This window comes from Brienomyrus brachyistius, chromosome 5 (assembly GCF_023856365.1).
Source record: "Brienomyrus brachyistius isolate T26 chromosome 5, BBRACH_0.4, whole genome shotgun sequence".
Taxonomy (NCBI): Eukaryota; Metazoa; Chordata; class Actinopteri; order Osteoglossiformes; family Mormyridae; genus Brienomyrus; species Brienomyrus brachyistius.
In genome coordinates, this window is record NC_064537.1 from 22821460 (window position 1) to 22828933 (window position 7474).

A 7474-nucleotide genomic window follows, 5' to 3' on the forward strand; every position below is an offset into this window, starting at 1 on the left:
TCATGGGATTTCCTGTGGTCTCTCCTCATCCCATCCTCCCCCCAGTGAAAAAAAAAACATGCTAAGGTTAATTGCCAAGTTGCCAAATAGCATGTAAGTATGAATGATGTGTATGTGTGCCCTGCTGTGAGTTGGTGCCTCATCCTTGTGCCCATAGCTTCTGGAATAGGGTCCAGAATCTGAATAGGGCAAGTGGGTTTGGCCTCAACTGTTTGTGTTGGTTCATCATTTCCCTTACCCTAGTTTTTGATGTTAAATATCAATATTTGAAAAATTATAGAATCATAGTGTTTTAAATTTTTGGTATTGCTATACGATAATGATACCAGTATATTACACAACTTTTTTCTTTTGGTGGCTTAATTCTAGTCACTTCATATAAATTCAATATGGTTTTGGTTCCCCCTTTGCAGCTATAACAGCTCCCACTCTTCTGAGAAGGTTTTGGATTTTAGAGTGTCTGTGAGAATTTTTGCCCATTGATCCAGAAGAGTATTTGTGAGCTCTGACAGTGTTGCACATGAATGCCTGGCTTACAATCTCCATTCTAATTGAGGTTGGGATCAGAGCTTTGTGTGGACCAGTCAAGTTCTTCCACACCAAACTCACGAAACGATGCCTTTATGGACCTTGCTTTGTGCACTGGGGCACAGTCATACTGGAACACAAAGGAGGCTTCCCCAAACTGTTTCCAAAGTTAGAAACATAGAATTGTCTAAAATATCTTAGTATGCTGAAGCATTAAGATGTCCCTTTCCCTGCGAATAAGGCGCCTAACCCAACCCCTGAACAACAAACATTGCCTAAACTACTGTTTTTTTCCCAAGGAATACTAGCTAGATTGATTAGTATTTCTGACATTTCACGTTACATAGCAGACACTACTTGCACAAAGTCTATTAACTTCAAGATTAGCTTATCTGCAAATGACTGCAAGTAAGTATGCAGCCAATACTAACCCCGCAATACAACATTCTTTTCCAAAGAGGGGACACATTTAAGCAAATGAAAACTGAGGCTTTATTTCAGTACTTAAAGTTTCACGTTTTATTGTCAGGCATTCCAGGAACACAATGAAAGCTTTATGCCTCAGTTACAGGGTAATTGACAGTGGCACAAACAGCAGTGCAATGAGACGGAACAGTGCAAGACAAAAGACAATATAGAAAGTGAAAAATGAGCCACAAACCGAGGCTTGACTAGCAATGAATATATAATATGCATCCGGGAAGTATGTGCAAGTAGCTATAGGGGTAGTACTGTAGTGATAAAGTATACTAGTGGAATTTTACCATTGTGCAATTCAATGCAATAGGGGGACAGATGCACGTCACTGGTTATTTAACAACCTGATGGCTTGGGGTAAGAAACTGTCCATTAAGCAGGGGGTGCAGGTAGTGATAGTGGAAGTGCTTACCAGGGGGCGTGAGTGTGAGGAGGGCATGAGCTGAGGGGGTGGCATCCATTATGATGCACTCTGCCCTCTTCTGGGAGAGGTGGATGGCTAGCAGGTGAGGAGGTCTGTGCTAGAGATCTTCAAGGCTGTCTTGACAGTCCTGTCTAGCAGTTTGAGTTCTAATCCGTTCAGTTACCCATCCACACTATGATGCATCCAGTCAGGAAGCTCGCAGTGGTGCGGCAGTAGGAGTTTACCAGGGTTTTGGTTCTCAACCCAAAGCTCTTTAGCCTCCTCCTCTTCTGTTAAGCCTTCTGGATGATGCAGCTGGTTTTTAGAGATCATGAGATCTGGATGCCCCGGGACCTGAAGCTGCTAACTGTTTCGACCAGAGACTAATAGAATGTTGGGGAACAGAGGCCTTTGGTCTTTCTGAAGTGAACAATGGTATTTCCCTCATGCTTTGCTACACAGTCGTAAGTGAATAGACTGCATGGTAGTGGGCTTTGTTTGTGGACTGTCTGACAGGGAGCTGGGACTGAGCAAAAATGTGGGGAAACACTATCCTCCTTCATGAAGAAACTGAAGACTGTTTTGGATGGGACCTGAGTGTGGGGTGTTGATGCCCATGATAGATAGAAACTTTATCACAATGTGGTAGATGTTGGGCCTTATGATTCAGATGATATGATGTGGTTCAGTGACCTTGTGAAGAGTCACATGAAGTTGGCAATGCACTGGAAAGGTCCTTACAAAATTGTGCAATTTATGGACTCCTGTGGTCAATCCAGACGGACCTGTTGTATCGACAATAGATGCCTTTGACAACATAACTCCTAGAATGATAGAGGTGCACAAACCCCTCCACCAAAGAAGGCGTTAGATGACAGTAAATTGTCCATTTTTATAGAGACCCTACACATTGCCCATCCCTTTACATAAAGGAGACTGGTGCTGACATTAAGGGTTCCCCGTCAGATCCGGATGAGACTGCTGTGGTGGCTGTACAGATTAAAATCGAAACCAGTGGTTTCACGTCCTGGACATATGGGGGACTTGAATATTTGTGAGATGGCACTGAGAAAGTTGGAAGAACTTTTAAATGATATAGCTTTCATCATTTAATAGGCATGTAACGATGAATTGCGAATCGGTTAAAAATCAATGTAAATGTATGACAATTTAAACCAGCTGATGTGGAAAATGAATCGCTACTTTACGAGTATTTCACAGTACTTTAACAGAAAAACTAGTGCAATACTACATTTGATCTCATAACGTCAATTCGATTGACATCCAGTGTCACTGCATATTCACGTTGTAAGTCAGTTTTTGGTTTTGACCAAACGTAAGATGGCGAGCAAATTTGAGGACACTGCCAGCCGGCGTGGTGGCGCATTGGTTACCGTTGCTGCCTCACAGCAAGAAAGACCTGGATTTGGTACCAGGTCGTTTCTGTGTGGAGTTCGCAAACTCTCCCTGTTTTCGCCGGGGGCTCCGGTTTCCTTCCAAGGTCCAAAAGCATACAGGATAGCTTGATTGGTGAGTCTAAATTGGCCCTGTAGTTGTGTGAGTGTGTGCGCCCTGCGGTGTGTAGGCAACTGCCCGGGGTTGGTTGCCGTCTGCGCCCATTGTTGCGGTGATAGGCACCGCTCTCGTCCTGCGACCTCAGTTGGGATTAAGCGGTTTCAGAAAATGGATGGATGGACGCACCGCCCGATCTTAAATCAGCAGTATGGCAGCATTTTAGCTTTCTGGTATTCACAAACGAAAACGGTGAGAAAAGTCAAGACAAAAACTACTTGCAAACATTGTAAAACACTGATAACATGCACAAATAGCACAATGAACATGCTTCAGCATGTCCACCAGCACCACAATGAGCTGAGCAAAGATTATTAAAAGGGCAAACCATGCTATAAAGCTGCACATGCAAGCCTTAGTTTATTTATTTGAAGATTTTTTTTATTTACTTATTTCGATTTTTTTTAACGGTATTTTATTCAATTTCAGTTGCACAGTTAAGAAGAGGGCATGTTTTGCACAGTTTAGAACGATAAAGGAATATTTTTGAATAAATTTGTCTGCAGCTCATTCTGCTAAAAAAAATTGTGAGAAAATCGTATCGTAAACTCGTTAATCGTTAATCGTATCGAATCGTGAGTTGAGTGTACGTTACATCCCTATCATTTAAAATAAGACTAACACTGTTTAGGGTGCAGTTTCTCAACTAAACATAACTGATCCATATGATATTATAATTTTGTCTGATACAGAACTACAATCTTCGTTAGGGGTGTGTTTTGTCCTTACACTCTGCATGCTCAGCAAAGTGGCCTCAGTAACTCTTAATTTGTCTTATCAGTTTCATCTGTATCATGACAGAAATGCACCATTATGGCACCATTATGATTGCCGATCCAAAAATATTGCAGTGTGATTTTCTTTCCCAGTATTGTTCAGCCCTAAATAGATATCTATTTGCGTGACATTACTGATGATATCTGTAGAGGGCATACAGTACTGTGCAAAAGTCTTAGGCAGGCAAAGAAAATGATGTTTAGATTATCCTCGTGTTGGTGTAAAACTATGATATTATGCCTGTCAGAGTGTGTCAGCTTAGCCATTTCAGAACCTCTGCTAAAATCATCCTAGTATTTGCAGCGACCGTCCAGTGCAGCCATGTATTTTTTGACTTGGCCACTAACACACCTCATACAGCTGGTCAATCTGTCACTGACTTTTCAAACCAATATATTTAATTATTTAATTAAGCTGTTGGTGAAATTTAGCAAAATCGTGGAACGGCTGAGGTGCCCCTGAGGAGAAGTTTGGGAACTGAAGCGGTGTTCATCCAGCCACCCAACTAGATATCAGTAACTTTTTAGAAAACAGAAGAAATTATTACTAGTTTTTATTGAGTTACTCTTAATTTGCACATGTTCTTGTAACACCGGTCGAGGAGAAAGGACAAGGATCCAGGAGTGCGAGCTACAGCAAGATTTAATAACAGCACTGGAGCGCTAGTCAGAAAGGGAGCAGGCAGAGAGAGTGGTCTTGGTCCGATAGCGAGGGTCAGTAGCCGGGAGGTCTGTCCTACAAGACACGGGACTGGAACACACGGGGAAGTGGGAACAGGAGACGCCGGACTCAGCGAGGTAGACAGATCAGGGTCGGGAACGGGTCTGGGAAGAGGACGAGGAGAAGGCAAGGTTAATACACAAGGTAGACGGAATAGGTACGGGGAATCAGGGAGACAAGAGACAAGAAAACGCTTGGTACGGCACAAGAACATTGGCACAATACTTCGCAGCATCCTCTAACTTGTCTGCGCCTTTTGACTGCTCGGAAACGAGGCTCGCTACGGCGCACCCGGTAGGCTCCACCCCTGTGGGCATGATAGTTCTAATGTTAAATTGTGTTTTTTGTTCTAAGACAAAGTACACTTGCTACCCAGATAAAAAGCTTTAAACATTTCTTTGAACTGCCTAAGACTTTTGCACAGTACTGTAGGTCAGACTAAAACATAATGGAGAGCGAAGTGTGATTTTATTTGAGGAGAAGACTGACAAGCATTGGAGGGGGAGGGGGCCCCCCTATTTCTGGTGCACCTGCACCTTTTGCATCGTTACTGAATGCCCGTGCCTTACCTGGGTGGGATTGTAGGCTAACATTACTGTGGAGGTTTGTTCAGCAGATCTGTCAGCGTTTGTTATACGCATTCCAGGCCACAGTTGTAAATAAGAAGCATGTTCTTAATCTGTCTTGCCTGGTTAAATAAAGGTGAATAAATAAAATTGTGTCTTTTTTTTAAACTGAAGACTTCAATTTCGCCATGTTAGGACTTCAGTTTAAGGTCTGCTCCTTAACTAACCTGTTATTAATCATTTTGATGATATTTTAGTAAATAAAAATATTCACTTACAATGAAATTTAGAAGTGTATTGCAAAGATATTTCACTCCTGTCTCCATAAACAGCTTGTAACTGCTGAATTATAACTCTTTTCTGCTTATGCTTTCTAGCCAGATGTTTTAACTATAAGTTGTGTACAAGATTTTGCAAATACCAGGAGCAAGATATGATGATAATATATTTCTAATTTGTTAATGAATTAAGCTTTTAATATATTATCAGTTTAATAATGGTTATTAATTGTTAAAGTTTATTAATGGTTAAAGAGTAGACCACAAACTAAAGAGTGTCACTGGGCCTTGTTCATGGGAGGCTTTAGAGGGGGGCGGGGTCACTGTTTGTTTTTGTTCTTTTGGATGTTTAGGCCAATGTTGATATGAGGACTTTTCAAAATACGGGGGATATATGGGTGGGGGGGGTTTATGTAACCAATTCTACTGTTTAATGATCATTTGCATTTATATAAAGGTGTTTGTCCTGTTAAGGCTCATGTATTTAGTGTCCTAATTCAAACTGGGGGGGGGGGGGGGTGGCTATGTAACCGATTCTATTGTTTAATGAGCATTTGCATTTGTATAAGGGTGTTTGTTCTGTTAATAGGCTCATATATTAAGTGTCCTAATTCAAACTGCTTCATACACACAGCTACATCACAAACTCAAACACAGAGGTTCTGAGATAAGCTTGTTAAAATACATGTATGTAAAAAAAAAAACAAGTTCTAAATTATTCCACATTTATAAGAATTTCTCAATTTATCTTCTAATGTTCTTTGGTGGAGGGGTTTTTGTGCACCTCTATCATTCTAGGAGTAATGTTGTCAGAGGCAGTTGCCCCTTCTTCAGTCTCCCAAGGCAAATTGGTCGTAGGTGAGTGGCCAGACTAAGTATGTTTCAGAAAACCTTAATGAACAATATAATGGACCATGTGACGCCACTTGGACTGGGGATGCCGGGGCCTTGCTCTAGAGAAGGGGTATTCAACTAAAATTTAAAGAGGTCCAGTTAGAGAAAATGTCCGGAAAATCATAATGTTAAACTATTTAGTGTGATATATATTTAAGTAGCCTGTAAGTTGTATCAATATTGCATGTAATCAATACCTGACTGTCAAATCAAATTAATTCAGTACAATTCAAAAATGTTTTGACAATATTTATTGTCACGTGACTTAGAACATCGGTCAGCTGGCTGGAGTGAGATTTTCAGTTTGAGATATCTGCACACATATGTAACAGTTCTTACCTTGTAAATAGTCTGCTGTTGTATTTAACCGTGTAAATACACTTTTGACGTAGCTAATTTTAGGTTTATTATGGAATAATATAGATTTACAGTAGGATTTCCTGCGTGAGTCTGAAAGCGTGAGTGTCATGCCAGATGCTTGAGATTTGGCACCCCTGAAAACGTACATTTTTTGTAATCTGAGTTGATGTATATAACAAAAACATTACTTTATACAGTTATTAAGAAGCGGAAACTTCAACGAACATAAAATCACCAATAAATTACATCTATGTATCCAACATGTTATATAATACATACTGTGTTTGAAAGCTTTTCTGCTGTATGATTTCAGGACAGTTTTGGTTGCGGGTGTTAGCTTCACTGCTGCTATTAACACTAATGGCACATTAGAGCAAACAAACGGCTGTATACACCAAACTACATCTTGCTTCACGGTTAAAGGCCTTTGACTTTCATTGATGTGAGAAACAGTGGTTCTACTACTAAACCACTAACGAAAAGACTACAAATGCTACGCCGGTTAAAAGCACCCCGTCAGCTTTTAAATACTAACTTTCCTGTTTTGGCTATCAGTCCGGGTCCGTATGGGACAGCTTCTGGGTCTGGACCCAGACTGCAGTCCACCTGTTAGTGACCTCTGCTCTAGAGCCAGGCTTGTGGCAGGAGCTCGAAGGTGAGCACCTGGTGGCCAGGCCTTCAACCATGGGGCCCAGCCAGGCATAGCCTAAAGGAATAACATAGGCCACCACCTGCATGGAATGCCGTCGGGGTCAGGTGCAATGTAAATCGGGTGGCAATCAAAGGCAGGGGCCTCACCAGACCGATCATCGGCTACTAAAACCGGCTCATTCTGGAGGGAAAGGAGCCTGAGCTGGTGCGGGAGGTAGAGAGATACAGACTAGATATAGTCGGGCTCA